The sequence below is a fragment of the Muntiacus reevesi genome, chromosome 5 (assembly GCF_963930625.1).
Source record: "Muntiacus reevesi chromosome 5, mMunRee1.1, whole genome shotgun sequence".
Taxonomy (NCBI): domain Eukaryota; kingdom Metazoa; phylum Chordata; class Mammalia; order Artiodactyla; family Cervidae; genus Muntiacus; species Muntiacus reevesi.
The window spans coordinates 27,378,445-27,397,841 of NC_089253.1; positions in this window are offsets into that span (position 1 = coordinate 27,378,445).

The following is a 19,397-nucleotide window of genomic DNA, read 5'->3' on the forward strand; positions in this document are numbered from 1 at the left end:
AGCGGGTTCGCAGATCGCCCATTGTCCGCGTCGGCTCCGCGCCCCCCGCGCTCTGCCGGGGTAACAGCCTTCTCTCTGCCGGCCTCGTGGGTTCGAAATGAGCAGCTAGGGCCGTGGGGAGCGCCGGGGGAAGGGTCTTTAAAGGAGGGAGCCTGGGGAGGGGTGGGGAGGGGATGCACCTAGCCGAGGCTACACAAAAAAGTACCGGCGTGTCTCCAACGCGGCCTCTGACTCATGCCTGCGGGTCAGGGGACTCGCTCCCCTCCCGCGCTTCACAGGCTCCATCTCCCCAGATTACGACTCTCTTCTCTAACCCGAACTGTTCCGGGAGAGATGCCCTCTTTTTATTTTATTTTCCTGGTCGGTCGATACCTTTGTCTGGGCTCTGGAATGCTGAAGGAAAAGGTGGGGGATCTGGACAGATGTGTGTGTGTACCTTTGACGTTGAGGCTAAAGAATTGGACGGAGGAGTTGGGAACTGAACGAAGGGCGCTAGGTTGTGATGGCCCCTGACACCCAGCTCCCTAATCCTGGGGTGAGTTCCGTCTCAGGGAACCCGCCCTGGTCTTTGTGGCTTTGCTCCATGCTCCTCTTTGCCAGGATGTCACCGTCTCTGGGAGATGGTCATCTCTGGGAAAGGACCTGAAAAGGGGCCAGAGAAAGGTTGGGACAGTCAGGTTTAGTGATAAAGGGCCTTAACACTTAGAGTTCGGGGATGAAGACAGAGTTGAGTGGAGGCTGAAGCTCATTAGATATAGAGGCCACAATCTGGCAGATGCTGGGCCAAATCGAGAGGACAGACACTTTTTGACCCTTTAAGTATTTTTCAGCATCCTATTATGGATAAGTTGCATATTCTGTATAATAATTAGACACAAAATTAGAAAAATAGAATGAGACCCCATGAACCCATTACCCAGCTTTAGCACTTGTCTGTTTAAAGACAGTCTTCCTTTATCTGGCCCCATCTCTTTCCCTTCATAATTTGGAAGCAAATGTGAGAAATCATATTTCTTCTGTAAATATTTCGGTGTAGTCTTAAAAGGTAAGGTCTCATTAAATAATAATAATAACACTGGCACACCTGAAATATATCTTCCAATATATAATCAATACTGAATCTTCCCCAACTGTTTTATGTTTATTCATTTGTTGTTCAAATGAGGGTCCAGATGAGAGTATACAGTGTCATGTCTCTTTTAACTGGATGTTCCACCTCTTTATCTCTTTTTTCTTTGCAATTTATCTGTTGACAAAACTGGGTCATTTGTTCTGAAAATTTTTCCACATTCTGAATTTTGTTGAATGTATCCCCATGGTGTCATTTAACATGTTCTTATGCCTCTATATTTCCTGTAAATTGGTTGTTAGATATAGAGGCTTGATCAATTAATGCTTGATATTTTTTCACTAGAATACTTCATAGGCAATATTGTGTAATTGTGACAGCAGTCATGTCTGCTTGTCTGTTTTGTTTGTTGTTGTGATATATCACCATCCAGCAAGGATCATTGCCTGGATCCACTATTTCATTAGGGGTTGCCAAATTGTGACATTCTAATTCTGTAATTCCATCTTCATTTATTAGCTGGAATACTTCTCTAAAGAAAACCTGTCATCAACTATTTCTTTATGTTGGGGTATATCCAAATAGAAAAGGTAGGATAAATTCTCGATTCTTTTCCCTTGCCTATTATTTCTCAAAATAATGAGCCAATTCCTTAACATCCTCTAAAGGTAAGCAAGATTTAAAAAAATCATTATTAACTCAAGACTTTAAATATACTTGATGGATTTTACAGCGAGCATGTTTTTTTATTACATGAGTATTTCTAAATTAGGAGACACCATAATAAAAATACCACGCTCTGTCTTCTCCTGAGGATGATAAGGCAATCCTGAGCCCTTTCCCACATGGCTAGTCTGTGGCTGAAGGGCATATCCTCTGCCAAACGCCCCTCCCATCCAGACTTAGTGGACATTCGTTCCTCTCCTGATCTGCTCAGATCTCTTCTGTTACCTGCCTGGACACTGAGGGTGTGGGTTTGTAAATCAGATTCAATCTGTATTTCATCTTACAGATGAGAGAGCTGGTGAAGTAATTTACCTACCTAGGAGGAGAAGACAAGTCTCCTGGCTCTGATGCTGGGAAAGATTGAAGGCAAAAGGAGAAGGGGGCGCCAGAGGATGAGATGGTTAGATAGCACCACTGACTCAATGGACATGAGTTTGAGCAAAATCTGGGAGATAGTGAAGGACAGGGAAGCCTGGGTGCTGCGGTTCATGAGGATGAAAAGAATAAGGCAGAACTTAGCAACTGAACAACAATAGTGCTTCTGTTTTATGTTTTGGCCACAAGTCATGTGGCATCTTAGCACCCTGACCAGGGATTGAACCCACACCCATTACATGGAAGGTGAAGTCTCAACCCCTGGACCACCAGGGAATTCTCTGCCTTACCTTTCACTTGAGCTGAGTCAGAGACCTTGAAGCACCTCAAGACAACCTCCCTCCCAATTCCCAAAACATACTTTGCAGAGGAAACTTGATACTATTCCAAATCCTTCTCTCTCTTTCTTGCCTCCCACACCCAGTCAGTCACCTAGCCTGCTAATTAGCCTTCCTGCCTCCATTCCTGTCTCCTTCATTTGTCCTCCTCATCAAAAAGAGGATGTTCCAAACCATAAATCTAATCATGTCACTCTCTGGCTTAAAGATCTGTCAGTAACTTCTCATTGCCTTCAGGTTAGATACAAGCCAGCCTCCTCTGCACGCCATACAAGGCTCCCCATGAGCTGTGTCTTACCACATGCTGTTCCCTTGTCATGACCCCATCCTCCAGCCAGAGGGAGTTACCCACAGGACTTTGCACACACAGTGCAGTCTGTACTTTGTCCTCTACGTTTTCTATTTGCTTCTTTAAGCACCCATTCCTTCCCCAGCTAACTCTCATTTATAGTTTGTCTCCCTTCAGGCACGTTCCCTGGCAGGTCAGTGGTTAACAGTCCATGCTTCCGATGCAGGGGGTGCAGGTTCAGTGGAAAAGATCCCACATGCCCCGCAGCATGACAAAAAAAAATAAAAATAAATAAGGATAATAAAATCATTTTTTTTTAAAGTCTCCCTTCAAGTTGGGATGGACATGGGCACACGGCTATATTTAAAATGGATAACCAACAAGGACATACTGTAGAACACAGGGAACTCTGCTCAGTGTTATGTGGCAGCCCGGATCGGAGGGGATTTGGAGGAAGAATGGATACATGGATATGTATGGCTGAGTCCCTTTGCTCTCTGCTCACCAGAAACTATCACATTGTTAATCAGCTATGAAAGTGTTAGTCACTCTGTGTCCTGACTCTTGGCGACCTCATGGGCCTGCCGACTCTCTTTATGGGATTCTCTAGGCAAGAATACTGGAGGGAGTAGCCATTTCCTATTCCAGGGGATCTTCCCAACCCAGGTATCAAACCTGGGTCTCCTGTATTGCAGGCAAGATTCTTTACCATCTGAGCCACCATACGCCAATACAAAATAAAGTTTTTTGTTTTTTTTTTTAAAGTTTCCCTTCAAGCTTTGGTCCTTTTGGAAACCTGCTTTGGGCAGGCCCTGACTCCATTCACTGTCCTGCTCTGCACTTCTGTGGCCCCTGTGTGGGTTTTTTGTTCTCCTATTTTCTTTTTAAAGTTAGGTTGTTTTTTTCTTCCACCTGTCTGCCACCTGGAGGATGTGGGCGCTTCCTGAGGCCTCACAGGTGCTTCGTCTGTACCTCCAACACTAGAAGCGCAGCACTCAGTAGGCATGTCAGCAAGGATTTGGTTAGTAAATGGAATTAGATCAGAGAGATGAAGCTTTGTGGACTTTTTTGGACAGAAGGAAGTTCCCCCTTCTCCAGTAAGGAGGGGGCTGGATGCAAATGACACTATGTGATAGTAAACTGACAGATGCTAAGCAGAGGCTAGGGTGGCCTGGGGCTGATGTGCGGGGTCCTGAACTGGAGGGGTGTGTGTGTGTGTGTGTGTGCGCGCGCGCGCGCGCTGATGCGGCGGGGTCCTGGACCGGAGGGTGTGTGTGTGTGTGTGGTGGGTGTGTGTGTGGGGGGGGGGTGTGTGTATGTGTGTGTGCGCTGATGCGGCGGGGTCCTGGATCGGAGGGTGTGTGTGTGGGGGGGTGTGGCTGTGTGTGTGTGTGTGTGTGTGTGTGTGTGTGTGTGTGTGTGTGTGTGTGTGTGTGTGGTGCATGTGTGTACCCACACGGTCATCGCCCACCCTGCCTCATCCCGCTGGGAGGATAATTAAAGCGCCAAACGGCGGAGCGGGCGGGCAGTGTTCCCGGGGGCGCATTTCATCGGGGCTGATTGATGAGGCCGGGGAGTTAATGAGAAGAAAGCTAACCGGAGGGAGCCGAGCAGCGGAAGCCGTCTGAGGCCCTAGGGAGGAGGGGGCTTCCGAAGGCATCTCCCACCCCCTCTTTGCAGGGGAGGCGCAGCGCGAGCCACGCGGCGGCCCGGGCTCCACTCGCTCCTCCGGGGAAAAGGAGGGGTCGCCGCCCTAGAGAACTCGTTTCTCCTTCCTCCGCGTGTGCCCAGCCTCGCTCAACTGAGAGAGAAACTGCCCTTCCTGTCTAAAACCCAACAAAGGACCTCGGGACGCCGTCCTTTTCATTGTCTGGCAGGAGTCCCAGACCACCGGCAGGTCTCCTTCCGGACCCGAATTAGGAACCAGCTCTGCCCTTACCAACTGAGTAGCCAGTAGAGGCCTGGCGTGCTGTGGTTCCTGGGGTCGCAAAGAGTCGGACGTGACTGAGCGACTGAACTGAACCAGTAGACAAATTACTTAGTCTGGCGAGCCTCTGTTTCTGCATCTGTAAAATGGGATCATACTCCTTACCCCCACCACAAAATGGCTAAGGTTGATTGAGATCTTATTAATAGTCTGTACCAGACACTCCTGTAAGCATCCGGCAGGTATAATTTTTTTAAACTTTATTTTATTCAAGTATATTTGATTTAAAATGTTGTGTTAGCTTATGCTAACAGGAAAAACTGATGTATGGCCATACACATGTACCTTCTTTTTCATGTTCTTTTCCATTACAGTTCATCACAGGGTACTGAATATAGTCCCCTGTGCTACACAGTAGGACCTTGTTTATCCATCCTGTGTGCAAGAGTTTGCATCTGCTAACCCCAGACTCCCAATCTGAACCTCCCCCCATCTCCTCCCCCTTGGCAACCACAAGTCTCTTCCCTATGTCTGTGAGTCTGTTTCCTTCCAAAACAGCTTTACAATAAGAGGGAAGAAAGATGCTACTTTGGGGAAGAGAAATGTGTAGAATAGGAACATGGTCGTGAAGAGGAAGCAGTAGCTGAAGGCACATTCCTGCTGCTTTAGGTGGGAAGAAACCAGTTAACAGCTCAGGGAAGCAGGTGGTGAAATGCATGGCATGTGTACTCTTTATTGCTCCCCCAGACTCTAGGAGGCAGGTCTATTCTTACCATCTTTATTCTATAGAGAAGGACATGGGGGCAGGAAACCTGAGGTGACTTGCCCAAGGCCACCCAGCTACTAAATGCTGCTGGGCAGTGAACCTGCCATGTGATTACAGAGTCCAGGTCCTTAGCATCATGCACCGGTGCTAGTTTGAAGGCGGTTGTGAGGGTCTAACCACATAATACGTGAAAAAGATCTGCCAACTGTAAGATGCTAAGCAAATGGGAGAAGAAGCCCCTGTTGTTGTCGTCGTTATTCTTTTCACACTTGGTTTTGGACCCAGGAGAGGGACAGGTCCATGAGGGATGGGGCGCCTGACCAGAGAGAGAGAACAGGGGGTGAATGGCCTTGCCAACAGCCTGCAATGTGTGTCCTAACTGCACTGGCAGAGCCCCCACGACTGCATGCGCGCTCACTCACTCAGTCGTGTTTGACTCTGCAGAGAGCCCATCGGGCTCCTCTGTCCATGGAATTCTCCAGGTGGGTGAATACTGGAGTGGGTTGCCATTTCCTTCTCCAGGGGATCTTCTTGACCCAGGGATCGAACCCCCGTCTCCTGCGTCTCCTGCACAGGCAGGCAAATTCTTTATCACTGAGCCACCGGGGAAGCCCAGATCCCCCATACCCACCTCTCAATGCTCACACTTCTATGGTCAGACTGCAGACACACCAAATGCTCTCCGTGTCCCCACAAATGGCACAGGAATAGTTGTCTTGATTTTAAAGGCTAGAGCATGCACAAGGGGATGGGGCTGAGTTTGGACCTGGACGAAGCATGTTCCAGTATGAATCTGCCATTGAGCAGCCACGTGGGCCTCGGTGAGTCACTTGATGACCCCAAGCTCCATCTGCCAGTTGGGATGATGACAGCCATAGCTGTTTCACAGGGCTGCTTGGAAAGGGACAAGCATGAACCTTTGCATGTGAAAAGTCATTGTCACCTTACATTGTGCTTTGTATCTAGAAATGGCTGGAAGGGGAGTCCAGGGGTTTCTAGCAATGGGCAAAGGGCAAGGTGCCTAAACTGCCCGATGACTACACCCCTGTTCCCCCAGTAATCTGACTTTGGGATCTACAACTCCGTATTGATCTCCAGTCTAGAGTGATTGGAGACCAGAAGCCAATCAGCCCCGACAAAGTCTTGATGAATTCAAAATGAGCCAGTTTCCTCCTGGTGAGTTTCTTCTGCTAAATCAGGAAAATGGAGGCTGCCCAGATCAACCAAAACCAAATCATTCCACCCCTGCTCATCACTCACCTTCATCTTCCCCACCAACCAGACTCGGAAGCCCCCAGCCCTCACTAGTACTCGCTGCCACCACCACCCCCCTCACTGTGGGAGCCAGCCAGCGCTGGCAAAAGAAGGAGCATCAATAATTTTTTCCAAAGGAGCTTGTGTCTAGAGAAACCAATATTTAACATCCCCATTTACATTGAAAGCGTGGTTCTGATTATGAGATGGTAATGAGGGGATTAGGCAGAGTAGAGAGCCCCCCTGCCTGCCGCCCCCTCCCATCTTTCCCTCCATCACCCTGCATGGTGGGCTTATTCCTAGAGAAGGAGGTGTGGGGCAGGGTGCAGGGCACTCCCACTGGGAGAGCATCAGAGATGCCAGAGCAGGGCAGGGGTCCTCCAAGACCCCATCTGAGAGCCCCTTATTCATCTCTGGAATCAATTAACCTCAGAAAGGGTGATGGGTGAGATGGAGACCCCCGACTCTGAGAGTCCTTCTGTCTTTTCCCCTAGACTTGGCTAAGGCCCTCTGCTCTCTGATTCTGTCCAGTATTTCAGATGGGCAAGTTCCTTACGTCATCCTTTGTCTCTGAACTAGAGGACTGAAGTTATCAAGTCTGTTGCGAGAAGTTTTGTTTGGCTTCTGACTTCTCTGGCTTCATCTCAAACCTGGCCTGTCTCCCCTAAATCCCCTCCTTCTCGGGAGGGGCATCCTTGTTCCTCCTCATGCCAGATCCTGCCTTTTAACCAGCCGGCAGTTTATCTCTGACTCTTCCTGTAGGGTGAGGGGTGGGGGACGGGGAGAACCCAAGGGGGTCACCCATCCTGAGGCCCCGTTTGTTGGCCGACAATTGCGCTCAGACTGGATAATTCGGTGTGTGATTGTGGTCACGCCCCCCCTTTTGTGCCCCTTTCAGAGCCAATCTCCCAGACCCAGATGGGTTAATCCATAATGCAGACGAGCAAGTAATTGGCTGTCAGCCCAGCCCCCTGCACCCCCTCCCCTATTAGTGCCACTGCCCTAATGAAGCCCAGCTTGGAGAGCCCCCTTCTCAATGAGGCGCCAGCCCCAACCCGACCAGGCACACATGTGTCTCCGCTGCTCTGCCTGAAGCCTCGCTCCCTTTAGGGACCCTCAGCCCAGCCTCCCCGGGGTAGCCCAGCTGCCAGGGCTGCAGCGGCCTGGGAGGGGGGCTGTGATGGATGGGAGGGAGTTAGTTAATAGAGCCCCAAACACATGAGCCCTGTCCCCACACCAGCCCTCCCCCTCACACACACGCACTTTTGCAGCTTCCTCTGACAGCTGCCCTGGCCTTCTGAAATAGCCCTGTGGAATATTCCCTGCTTCCGTCTCCCTCTAAGCTGTGCTGAAAAGCCGTTTCTTCGGACGCTGGCACAAGTCATTACTGCCCAGCCCATCCCCAACCCCTGCCAACCTAAGTCCCCGTGTGGGTCTTGGGCAAAGACAGGTCAAGACAGCATTGAAAGATGAGCTTAACTCAGCTAATGTTGGGATCTCACTGAGCTATTTTCTTTTCCTTAAATACTTAAATCTCTGTTTTTCAGTTCTACCTCTCTTCCTACCCTGGGCTTCCCTTGTGCCTCAGCTGGTGAAGAATCCGCCTGCAATGCAGGAGACCTGGGTTTGATCCCTGGGTCGGGAAGATTCCCTGGAGAAGAGAAAGGCTACCAACTCCAGTATTCTGGCCTGGTGAATTCCATGGACTGTATAGTCCGTGAGGTCGCAAAGAGTTGGACACGACTGAACGAATTTCACCTCACTTCACTCCTCTTCCTACCCACTTCCCCACCAATTCTTTAGTTAGAGGCTGAGCTAGAACACAGCCCCAAAGATGAGGCAGGCGTCTACAGACCAGAGCCCTTCTCTCTGTTGGAGCCATCTGTCTTGGCCTAGGTATCCCATCAGGTGTTTTGGTTTTTTTAAATATTTTATTTATTTATTTTGAGCTGTGCTGGGTCTTCCTTGCTGCTTGCAGGCTTTCTCTAGTTGTGGTACATGGGCTTCTCACTGCAGTGGTTTCTCCTGTAGCAGAGCACAGGTTCTAGTGCGTGCCGGCTTCAGGAGTTGTGGTGCATGGGCTCAGCAGTTGTGGCTTGCAGGCTTCAGAGTGCAGGCTCATTAGGTGCTGCACATAGCCACAGTTGCTCTGCAGCATTTGAGATCTTCCCAGGTCAGGAATCGAACGGGTGTCCCCTGCATTACAAAGCAGATTCTTAACCACCGGACCACCAGGGAAACCCCTCCCATCAGGTTTTGAGCTACCTGTTGCTGGAAGGATTCAAGCCAAGCCTGGATGAGCAGAAAAGTTTAGGGAGGATCTTTGCAAAGGGACCTACCATTCTCCGACTCCCTGCACTTGCTTTCTGTTCCCACATCTCTCTTTCCTCCAATAGAAAGAGCTGTGGGTTTACTGAGCCTTTCTCCAAGCTAGTGCAGGTAAGAAGAGATTGGCTGCTGCCTGGGTTTGGGCACTAAACCCTTTAAAATGACCATTTTATGGGACTTCTCTGGGGGTTGCAGTGGTTAAGACTCCACACTCCTAAGGCAGGGCCACAGGTTCGATCCCCAGTCAGGGAACTAAGATCCCACACGCTGCGTGGGTGTTACCAAAAAATAAAGATTTTTAAAAATGACAATTTCAGGGCTGCCCTGATGGCTCAGTGGTAAGGAATCTGCCTGCCAATGCAGGAGACATGAGTTCAATACCTGATCTGGGAAGATCCCACATGCGTCGGAGCAACTAAGCCAGCAAGCCCAAACTACCAAGCCCACATGTTGCAGCTACTATAGCCCATGCTCTGCAACTAGAGAAGCTACCGCAATGAGAAGCCGGAGCACCTCAATGAGAGAGTAGCTCCCACTTGCCGTAACTAGAGAAAAGCCTGTGCAGCAAGGAAGACTTGGTACAGCCAAAAATAAAATAAGTAAATAAATAAAATTATTTTAAAAATAACTTAAAAATGACAATTTCATATTTTCCCTTTTTTTGTTTGTTTTTTTTTATTTATTGGACACACAGCATGTGGGATCTTAGTTCCCCAACCAGGGATAGAACCCATGCTCCCTCCATTGGGAGCTCAGAGTTTAACCACTGGACCACGAGGGAATCTCCCATATTTTCCATTATTAACAAAATATTTTTAAATGAAAGAAAGATGAAAAGTTGCATATGTTCCCTTGTCCCCAACCAACCATTGCTTATAGTTTGGTTTAGTTTTTTTCCATTTTTTTAATATGCATAGAAATTACTTAACACAACTAAAATATTTACTGAATGTCTTCTGTGCACCAGGCTCAGGGCTTACAGGGTTTCTACCTGGATTATAACTCCAGACTTATTTTTCCTTCTCCTCCTTAAATGCAAGGATTATTGCTCTGGAATAAGTAAACTGTCTGTGAGGGACTATTTGGAAATTCTCACATTTAGAGATGGGGGTCTCAGCGCCTGTCAAGGTTGGAACCCATAAAGGGCTCCAAAGTCACAGTGGGTCATCCCTGTATGATGAAGACCTTGGAGAGGAAAATAAGGCCCCCATGCTGGTAGTGTAGGCTCAAGGGAGTGTAGGGAAGCGACCCTGAGGAGAGTCTAGCTCCATTTCTGATTGGATGGGTTAACAACACTGAGTAGTGAAATATCATTCAGGGACTGCTTCTAGGAAATGTTGAATATTTATAAGTCTTGCAATCAGGACTAGGAGGTAAGGCTTTAAAAATAAACAGGCAGCAGGATGGGGGTAGGGAAGATGGAAGGAGAGAGAGATATGGAAGAAAAGCCATGGTAAAGGAGAGGGACATAGAAAAGGAAGACTAGAGTCCTCTGACTTGTCAGAATAGTGACTTCTCTGCATTTGTAAATGGGGAACGAGGTCACCATGACTTTTCCATGGCTTTACCATGGAAGCCGAGAGAGATCTTGGAGTCATCTTCATTCCAAGGAATTGAGCTCCAGGATATGTCGGTGAAACAGAGGCTCTTCTGGTGTAGGAAACCAAAAATCAGTGGAGAGCAGTGGCAGGTAGGGGTCCAAGGCAGAGGAACCCCTGAAGACTCTGGAAATCAGTCTGTTATTCACAATGAATTGGAAGAAATCTGTGAACACAGGTAGCAACCCAAGGAACACAGAGACTAAAGACCCAGTGATGTAAAGTGGAAAGCCTTCTCATGTATTTAATGCAAAAGCATTTCCCTCTGAATGTAAATCATTAGAGGCCAGGGAATAGTCCTCTTTAATTGAAAAATGAGACACCCTCTCTTGGAGGCAGGGGATATGAAGATCTTAATTGGTCTCTTTCTTTGTGCATTTTATGCTCATGTAGACACACACACACACACAGGGACAGCGGGAGAGGGAGAGGCAGAGAGAGAGACAGAGAAAGGTTGAGACTGGGAAATTAAGACAGATAGTGATAAAGAACATAATCCATTTCTGACTTCCCTGAAACTGCAAAAGTTCCAGGAATTATAGAAATGCGTGAACACAAAGAACAGCACGTTTAAGGCTGATAGGTATCAGGGACTGAGGGATTTCAGAACTAAAAACAGAACGGGAGAAAAAGATCTGGAGGTCTTAGTGGATTATACTCAGCGCTGTGATTGTAGAGGCCATTCTGTTACTAGAATTATGAATTATACATAAGCACGTGGGGGTGGGGCGCAGGGGGGTCTTCCTTCGCTATCCTCAGATGCAGGTCTTTCACAGAGAGGTGGTGTACCAATCACACTGGTGTAGGAACAGCCTGAGTTTAAATTCTGGATCCTCCATTTAGTAGCCACCTAAGTAACTTCAGGCAAGTTACTCAACTGAATCAGTGCCTACGTCTCCCTGTCTGTAAAATGAGGGTAATGACAGCACCTATTTATTGAGTTAATAGGAGAATTATACGAAAAAAGCACCTAAGACAGACCTGGCAATTTTAAGTTCACAATAAATGCCATGCTACACATTATGTTAGGCACCCAGGGTTCAAGGATGAGTAAGATGTAGCTCCAGCTCTCGAAGGGGACATTCATGAAAGGAAAAAGGCTGCTTGGTGGTGGGATGTAGATGGCCAGAGGGATAGAGTGAGGGGAGGGGTAACAGAGAAGACCAGGACACAGCAGACATTATCTGAACTATGGCAAGACTTCTTGCCACTTCTTCTAGGGATTATAATTTTTAAGTAGACGACTGACATGATTAGATTTAGACATCAGAGATAAGCCCATAGCTCAGTATCTGGCACTTGGCAGTTGCTTACTAAATGGGGGTTGAACAAATAGATGACAGCTCCCCAAAGCAGCAGTGTAGGTGATGGACTCCCAGTGGGAGACTGAACGCAGAGTTACTTTGCAGGAGTCAGAGAGAAAGATGGTGAGAACCTAGACTCAGGCAGTGGCCGTGGAGATGGGCCGGAGCGACAGAGCTGGTAAAGTAGCTCAGAGACTCACTGGCCGAGCATGCTCAGGATCAGGACTTACGAGGGGGGATATAAGGAGGTTGGAAAGGCGGCTTCCCAGGTGACTCAGCAGTAAAGAATATGCCTGCCAAGCAGGTTACTCGGGTTCCACCCTTGGGTGGGAAAGATCCCCTGGAGGAGGGCATGGCAACCCACTCCAGTATTCTTGCCTGGAGAATCCCAAAGACAGAGGAGCCTGGTGGGCTGCTGTCCATAGGGTCGCACAGAGTCAGACACAACGGAAGCGACTTACCATGCATGCAAGAACATCTGCTAGACAGATGAATGAAGAGAACCACTCAGTAAACATTAGCTATTGTTAGCTGTTAGTCACCTCTATACTTCCACTTCTAAGACTTTAGCTTACAGGTACACATATGTGCAAATACATATATATATATATGTGTGTGTGTGTGTGTGTGTGTGTGTGTATATGTTGTTTATTTGTAGCATTGTTTATACGAAAAATTGAGAAGCAACCCAAATTTCCATAAATAAGGATCTGATTACAAGCGTGTAATAAATTTATGCAATGACCAATATTAGGCAGTCATTCAAGTAAAAAAGATGGAGACTATATATATATTCTGATGTGAAAGGATACCCTAAATATATTGGTAAGCTAAAAATAAAAGGCTGCAAAACAGAACAAATAATATGATCATATTTGTGTTTTAAGAAGGATATATATATATGTATATATATATATTATATATAAGCTTTTTAAAATCTGGAGACTTCCCTGATGTTCCAGTGACTAAAACTCTGCATTCTCAATGCCCAGGAGCCTAGGTTCAATCCCTGGTCAGGGAACTAGATCCCACATGCCACAACTAAGAGTTTGCATGCTGCAGCTAAGGATCCCGCCTGAGGCAAGGAAAATCGGAAATTCAGGGTTCCACATCTAAGACCCAGTACAGCCAAAGAAATAAATATTTAAAAAGTAAAATAAAATCTGGAAGGATACACAAGAAGCCATCTGTGGCTACCCCAGGCTAAAGAAGGATAAGAATGGTGTGAGCACTTTGTTCACCTTATACTCTTTTATTCTGCTTGAATATTTTTGCATGAGCATGTATTGTGTATGTGTGTGTATGTGTATATGTGTGTGTGTATGTGTGTGTGTGTGTGTGTTTGTGTGTGTGCGCACGCGCACTCAGTCGCTCAATTGTGTCCAACTCTTTGTGGCTCCATGGACTGTACCCTGCTAGTCTCCTCTGTCCATTGGATTCTCCAGACAAGAATACTGGAGTGGGTTGCCATTTTCTTCTCCAGGGGAATCTCCTGACCCAAGGGTTGAACTCACATCTCTTACATCTCCTACATTGGCAGGCAGACTCTACCACTGCGCCACCTGGGAAGCCCCATGAGCATGTACTATGCCTACAATAATAAAACAATATTTTAAACTATATTCAAATCCCTTATGATTATAGAATGGAAGTGACAAATAGATTCAAGGGATTAGGTCTGATAGACAGAGTGCCTGAAGAACTATGGATGGAGGTTCCTGATATTGTATAGGAGGCAGTGATCAAGGCCATCCCCAAGAAAAAGAAATGCAAAGAGGCAAAATGGTTGTCTGAGGAGGTCTTACAAATAGCTGAGAAAAGAGAAGCTAAAGGCAAAGGAGAAAAGGACACATATACCCATTTGAATTCAGAGTTCCCAAGAATAGCAAGGAAAGATAAGAAAGCCTTCCTCAGTGATCAGTGCAAAGAAATAGAGGAAAACAGGAGAAAATAGGGGAAAGACTAGACATCTCTTCAAGAAAATTAGAGATACCAAGGGAACATTTCATGCAAAGATGGGCACAATAAAGGACAGAAATGGTATGGACCTAACAGAAGCAGAAGCTATTAAGAAGAGGTGGCATGAATAAACAGAACTATACAAAAAAGATCTTCATGACCCAGATAACCATGATGGAGTGATCACTCACCGAGAGCCAGACATCCTGGAATGGGAAGTCAAGTGGGCCTTAGGAAACATCACTATGAACAAAGCTAGTGGAGGTGATGGAATTCCAGTTGAGCTATTTCAAATCCTAATAGATGATGCTGTGAAAGTGCTGCACTCAATATGTCAGCAAATTTGGAAAACTCAGCAGTGGCCACAGGACTGGAAAAGGTCAGTTTTCTTTCCAATCCCAAAGAAAGGCAATGCCAAAGAATGTTTAAACTACTGCACAATTGCACTCATCATCTCACACGCTAGCAAAGTAATGCTCAAAATTCTCCAAGCCAGGCTTCAACAGTATGTGAACCGTGAACTTCCAGATGTTAAGGCTGGATTTAGAAAAGCCAGAGGAACCAGAGATCAAACTGCTAACATCTGTTGGATCATCGAAAAAGTAAGAGAGTTCCAGAAAAATATCTACTTCTGCTTTATTGACTATGCCAAAGCCTTTGACTGTGTGGACCACAACAAACTGTGGAAAATTCTTCAAGAGATGGGAATACCAGGCCACCTTACCTGCCTCCTGAGAAACCTGTATTCAGGTCAAGAAGCAACAGTTAGAACATGACATGGAACAACAGACTGCTTCCAAATTGAGAAAGGAGTATGTCAAGGCTGTATATTGTCACCCTGCTGATTTAACTTATATGCAGAATACATCATGCAAAATGCCAGGCTGGATGAAGCACAAGCTGGAATCAAGATTGCCGAGAGAAATATCAATAACCTCAGATATGCAGATGACTCCACCCTTATGGAAGAAAGCAACAACTAAAGAGTTTCTTGATGAAAGTGAAAGAGGAGAGTGAAAAAGTTGACTTAAAACTCAACATTCAGAAAACTAAGATCATGGCATCTGGTCCCATCACTTCATGGCAAATAGATGGGGAAACAATGGAAACAGTGTCAGACTCTATTTTAGGGGGCTCAAAATCACTGCAGATGGCGACTGCAGCTGTGAAATTAAAAGACGTTTGCTGCTTGAAAGAAAAGCTATGACCAACCTAGACAGCATATTAAAAAGCAAAGACATTACTTTGCCGACAAAGGTCCATCTAGTCAAAGCTATGGTTTTTCCAGTGGTCATGTACGGTTGTGAGAGTTGGACTATAAAGAAAGCTGAGTGCTGAAGAATTGATGCTTTTGACCTGTGGTGTTGGAGAAGACTCTTGAGAGTCCCTTGGACTGCAAGGAGATCCAACCAGTCCATCCTAAAGGAAATTAGTCCTGAATATTCATTGGAAGGACTGATGCTGAAGTTGAAACTCCAATACTTTGGCCACCTGATGTGAAGAGCTGACTCATTTGAAAAGACCCTGATGCTGGCAGAGATTGAAGGTGGGAGGAGAAGGGGATGACAGAGGATGAGATGGTTGGATGGCACCACTGACTCTATGGACATGAGTTTGAGCAAGCTCCGGGAGTTGGTGATGGACAGGGAAGGCTGATGTGCTGCAGTCCATGGGGTTGCAAAGACTTGGACATGACTGAGCAACTGAACTGATAGCTTAAACTAGCAAAATAGGGTCCCTGGGAGAGTATCAGGAATAATAGAGTGGTGAAAGTGAAAGTGTTAGTTGCTCGGTTGAGTCCGACTCTTTGTGACCCCCTGGACTGTAACCTGCCATGCTCCTCTGTCCGTGTGATTTCCCAGGCAAGAATACTGGAGTGGGTTACTATTGGAAGAAAAACAGAAAAAGAAGGTGTATTAGATTAAATTTCAGAACGTGACCTTATTTGGAAATAGGACTTTGCAGTGGTTAAGAAGAGGTCACAGTGGATTGGGCTGGGCTCTAATCCAGTAACTGGTGTCCTTAGACATACACACACAGGGCAGAATGCCATGTGAAGAAAAAGGAAGAGGTTGGAGTGATGCATAAGCAAACTGAAGAATGCCAACGACTACCTGCAACTATCAGAGCTGGAAAAGATAAGAAAGAAATCTTCCTAAGAGCCTTCAGAATGAGCACAGCCCTTGAGCTCAGGCTTGCAGCCTGTGAAAGAGAATAAATTTGTGTTGCTGGAGTCTACCTGGGGCTTCCTAGGTGGCTCAGACATCTGGTCAAGAATCTGCCTGCAATGCAGGAGACCCAGGTTCAATCCCTAGGTCAGGAAGGTTCCCTGGAGAAGGGAATGGCAATCCACTCCAGTTTTCTGGCCTGGAGAATCCCATTTACAGAGAATCCTGGTGGGCTACAGTCCATGGGGTCGCAAAGAGTTGGACACGACTTTCACTGTGCACCCAGTGTGTGGTTTCCTGTTATACCAGCCCTAGGAAAATGAGAGAGAGAAAGGGTGAGGGGAGAGAAGGAGAATGAGAATGAATGGGAGGCAGAGAGAGCAGGTTAATGGGCTCTGAGGGGGCAGTTGTTATGAGGAATTACTAAACAAATATTTATTGGATTTAGTCACTAAACAAATATTTATGGAGTGCTTCCTCTGTACCAAGTTTAACAACAGGAACCAGGGAAGCTCTTGTCCTCCCTAGCCTTTGTTCCACCTGCACTGGGATGTGGACATTTCTACCCAGTTGCCTCCAGATTTCCAGACCTGGTGGTATGCGTTGCACAGTAAACTCCCATCAGGCTCCTCCACTAGAACCCTGGGGGTGGGGGAGCGGGGGGCTCTAGGACAGGGGGCCCTGGCCTATTATCTCAGCAGCTCCAGGGGCTGAGCCAACAGACCCTAGCTCCTGGTGGGGAAGGCTCCTGCTGTCTGCTTTCCAGCCGAGGGCCTGTTCTTTGCTCTCTGATCCCCCCTCCTGTTTGGCCCTCTGGCCCCTGCTGGCTGGGTCACTGCCCCCTGGCATCACTGCTCTGAAGCCCGCAAGCCTGCTGGGCCATTCACAGGCATAGCCTGGTAGGGGTGGGGGACAGATGTTCGATCCTTGTCCCCCCTCCCCCAACCAAAACACACACATATGCTCAATGTGTATCAGTGCCCCGGGAAGGGATCCAGGCAGAGAGAGTGATGGGGGGCTATAGGCTCTGGGGGGATGTAAATGGGCTGGGCATGTGTGTGTGTGTGTGTGTGTGTACTGGGGAGAGGGAGGCAGGGGCAGTAATCAGTGTGAGAGAGGAGGGCACTCTGAGGACAATTACATGCCAGCAGCTCATCCACGACCAGCTGGCATTCAGCCTTTGAACCTCCAAGAAGCTTCCCATGCAGCCCCCAGCTCAGTCGCTGAAAACCCCCAGCTACATTCTGTGGCCTCATGTGATGGCACGAGGCCAAGGAGGTTGGCCTGGGGTAGCTGTTCTCTCCATAGACACCCACGGCCATGGCCACGCACCCCTGCCCCAGACACGCATTTCTTCCCACCAGATGCTATAACCCATCAGAGGAAACTTGGCCTCTCTCTCCATAGTCTCTGCTCTCCCCACACTCCCTGCTTCTTGCCACTCTCTCTTCTTTTTACCAACTTTTGGAGTGCTTTAGATGCTGTCCCAGTGCCCATGTGCTATAGGTTAGGAAACAGAGACAGATGCAGTGAGTTACCTACTCTAAGAGAGGTAGAAACCAGAATTGTATTGGTCGTGTGTGGGGTGAGGTGGTGGGGCGCAGGCAGTGAGGAGACAGAGAGGAGGCCAACTCCTTCCAGAACTGCCTGTGGGAACAGCTGAAAAGGCACAGGGCAGAGACTTGGCTGGTGGTCAAGTGGTTAAGGCTCTGAGCTCCCACTGCAGGGGCCAAGGTTTGATCGGATGGTCAGAGAACTATGATCCCATGTACCATGAAGGGTGGCCAAAAAAGAAGAAAAGGGAAAAAAATGGTGCAGGGCTACTGTCAAGGCTGTCCATCTGACCTTAAGAAACGGAGGCTGGGCTTTTTCTGCTCACCCTCTGCCCCACCCTCCACTATGTCCATGGCTCTAGGGACCCTGCCTGGAGGGGCTGGGAATTAGGCTGTGGTTGGCAACTATTTATTCTTCAGTACACCCCAGCTGAGTACTGCACCCTCTTGGTATTCAGTTGAGCTGATTCAAAGGGAGCATATTCTAGAGATACAAAGAAGTACAAGGAGGAAAAGAGCAGAGAGAAACAAGAACAAAAAGTTGGGAGAGAGAGAAAAGGGTATGGAGAAGAAGAGATGAGGTGTAGAAGAGGGCCAGGAGATTTGGGCCAGAAGAGTCTGGGAAAGGAAGAGTGGCCCCACTTTGTCCAGCCTCCACACCTAGGATGCGAAGCATTAGGAGGCAGCCTTGCCCATGGGCTGAGTCACAGCCTCCGCTCAGGGAACCCTGAGCAAATAGTCCTGATCCCCACATAAAGGGCCAATTAACTGTGCTGTCTCCGGGAACAAATCCGCTAACAGGGTGACAAGCCCCCAGACGCTGGCAGGCCCTGTGTTTGCTGAGAGGCCGACCGGGAGCAAATCAGGGGATTAGGATAGGGCAGGAGCCACATGGCGGGATGTGGATTCCTGTCTGCTGCAGCCCTCCCTGCCCTGGAGCAGGGTTGGGGCCAGGAAGCTGGATTCCTGTCCCAGCTCAGCCTCTGGTGTGATGGAACCCAGGTGACCCGGGTGCGTCCACAGGAGTGGGAGCAGAGGGCTCCTGAAGCATCAGAGCAGAGCTAGTGGTCCAATTTCTCCTGAACAGACCAGCAGACAGGTCCGGAGTGTGAAGTCTTCTCATAGGCAAATACAGCATTGTATTTGGGTTTGTCATTCCTGAAGGGGTTGATTTCCCATGGAAAAATCTATCCCTTACCACCTCTTATCTGAGTGCAACTTCGCCCTGGAGCAAGGACTGGATCCTGTCTCTTAGTATCCAGTGCTTTAGAATGAATGTGTCACCAGCCCCTCTCCCACCTACCCCACCTCAAGGTCGACTTGGATTTAAGTCATATGGGGGGCCCCAGATCCGTTGTCCAGCAAGGGCAGATGGGGTGCTGAAAGAACAGTTCCCAGGGTGCAGCCTCCGATTGGCGGGGGGTGGGGGTGTCTTCTCTTCCCCCATCCCCCACCTCTGCACCTCAAGCTTGGGGCAGAGCTGGGGGAGAGGGAGGGGGCCGCGATAGGAAGACACCCAAACATTCATTCATTTGCCCTGAGGATTGAGGGAGGTGTTTTGGGACAAGCTCTCACCGCTTGACCAAGTCTCTGGTTCACTTGAGAGCTGTCTGCTTGAAATACTCAACTCCATTTACCTTCGTCCGGAGTCTACCTCTGTGTGGCACTCATCCCCCCTCACGATCTTGACCTGTTCCCCTGCCTCCTCCCACTTGGAAAGCAGCCACCCCAAAGCTGATCTCA